Source organism: Canis lupus, chromosome 10 (genome assembly GCF_011100685.1).
Source record: "Canis lupus familiaris isolate Mischka breed German Shepherd chromosome 10, alternate assembly UU_Cfam_GSD_1.0, whole genome shotgun sequence".
NCBI lineage: Eukaryota > Metazoa > Chordata > Mammalia > Carnivora > Canidae > Canis > Canis lupus.
In genome coordinates this window covers 28,080,089-28,082,731 of record NC_049231.1, presented here as the reverse complement: position 1 = coordinate 28,082,731, position 2,643 = coordinate 28,080,089, and positions in this window count along the sequence as shown.

The following is a 2,643-nucleotide window of genomic DNA, read 5'->3' as shown; positions in this document are numbered from 1 at the left end:
CTCCCACCCCGACTCCGGGGCGCCTGGCCCCGCCCCGCCTCCAGCGCAGCCCGAGGGGAGGGGCGGGCCGGCCCGGGAGCCCCAGCGGTGGCTGCTGCGGGCTCCGCAGAGGGGACAGCCCCGGCGGCGCCCGGCAGGCCAGCTGCTGCCGTGGGGGTGGGGACGACACAAAACCGCCCGTGCCCCATGGAAGGGAGGGGCCTTCCAGCCTCCCGGCTCCCCAGAGACCGTGGCTTAGCTCATTCAACACCCATTGTTTTACGGTGTCCTGCTATCCAGCCTCCGCCCCTGCTCACACTATGCCCCCTCCTGGATGCTCCCCCCATCCTCCCTATCGTCGCCCCTCTCCTTTCACCAAGCTTCATTTTTAACCTCCTCCTCCAGAGAGCCTTCCCTGATGCCCCCCTCCGCACACCCGCAGGGCGCCCAGAGTAGGTTGCTCAGAGCCTTGTCTCTATAACAGCTCGAGGAGGATCGCTACTGCCGGTTGATAGCTGAGCACATAAGGCACAGAAGGATTGAAGATGACCCAGCAGCTCCATCACAGAGCTGACCTGGAACCCAAGTCTCAGGGCTTCATCTGGCCCACAGGGGGTCCTGAAGGGTGCCTGCCCTGCTGTAGCCCACGGCACCCCATCTCACTCAGCAGTCTTTATTGCTGCCTCTCTCCCAGGCAGGCCGTGGACAGAGGGCATTCCCCAGCCACCATCTGGTTGGACACAAGGTCCATCTGGCTGGACACACATCTCATTCTTCCTCTGCTAGAATCCTGCTCTGTCCCCCATCTCCCTCAGAACAAAGCCCAAGATCATACAGCAGCCTATAGGAGGGCTCCCTGTTCCCTCCAGCCCCACCTCCTACTACTCTCCCCTTGCTCCCTCCATTACAGACCCACTGGGCTTCTGGCCAGTCCAGGCACACACCCACCTCAGGACCTTTGTACATGCTGTTCCTGCCTGGGCCTTTCCCTAGAGGTCTGCATATCTCACTCCCTCGCCTCCTTCGGGCCTACACAAACATCATGGTTTCCACAAGGACATCCCAGGCCACTTTTTAAAATGTGCAATATCTTCTCCCCTCTCCTTCCTAGTCCCCCAGGCCCATCCTTTCCAGGCCCCTTTTTCTGCTGTGTTCTCCCCAAAGAACTTCTCATCTTCTGACATCCTGTATATTTTACTTACCTATTCTCTATCGCATGAGTATATGAGGGCAGGGGATTCTTGTTTTAGTCCCCGAATCCCCACTGCCTAGAACAATGCCTGGCACATAGTAGGAGCTCAAGAAACATCCATTAAACACAAGAAAGCACCAGATGTCTGAATTGGACCGGGCCTGCTGTGGCCCACGCCTGCTAGGCCTGTGGAGGGAGAGGAATGGAGAATCAACCCTTTTGGATCACCCTCCTGTGGGCCAGCCCCGTGCCAAGCCCCTGCATGGCCCATCCTCTCAGAAAGGCATCCCTGAAGGATGATCCCAGGCGTCGTGCCACACAGACCAGGGTTCAAATCCTGACTGAGCTACTTACTAGCTGTGTGGCTCTGGGCAAGTTCCTTCACCTCTCTGAATTTTAATTTCCTCACTTGACAAATGGGGACAAAATTAAGACCTAATGAGGATTAAGGGGTTAGTGGGCTCCTCCACCCCAGTGAAAGGATACCTAAAATGGGACTAGACAAAGGCAGCTGCTTCACGGAGATCCCACAATGTCACCCAGACTCATATGTCCATACACTAAGCACTGGGCCAGGCACACGCAAGAAAGTGGGGAGGTTCGTTTACCCAAATGAGCATTAACCAGTCTCCACACCCAGGGAGCCCACAGCCACCCTCAGAGACCCACCATCCTGCCTCAAGGCAACACATGGCATGGCTGAGAAGTCCCAAGGCCCGGGTGAATCAAGCAGGCTTCCTGGTGATGGTGTCTGAGCCAGACCTCATAAGACACTAAGATTTAGGTAGCCCCCAACCCTGAACTTGGACTCCCCAGTCTCATTTCCCACCACTCTCCAGGTGGCCAAACTCAACCCATTTTCTGCTTCTGAAACTTTGCTCTGGAGATTCCCTCTACCTAGTAACCCATCCCCCCCAAACCTCCAGGGGCTGACCCAAGTTCATCACTGTGACAGGACTGTCATAGGATGACCAAGGACAGCACTCAAGCACAAAGGTCCCATAAATACTTCTCCAAGGAATCCCAGACCCTAAGCTAAAGCAGCACCCCTTGTAGCCATCCCGCCTGGGCTGTCGTCTCTCCGGTGGACCTGTCTCAGGACCTGACTGAACACAGAGGGTCTGCTCTTGGTCTCCTGGACTCAGCAGCCGAGCCACTTAAGCCAAGACAGTACCTCGCTAACCTCAGTGTCTCCCCTGCAGGGGACCCTCCTTTGATGGTCAGACACAGGCAGGGCAGAGCATGGAGGTGGCCCATCTGTGGGGCCTTTCTTCGGTCATTCGGGGGCAGGTAAGGTGATGCCAGCACAGATGGCGGGCGGCTCTGGGATGAGTCAGGAAGGAAATCTGACCCTCCCCGTGGAGCAAGCGGGGCCTGAGAGGTAGTATCAGTCGATCTGGGGTGGGGACAAGTGGGGGGAGTGGGGAGGGGGCCCTGGGCCAGGGAAGGCAAGCAAGCAAAAGGCCACCCGC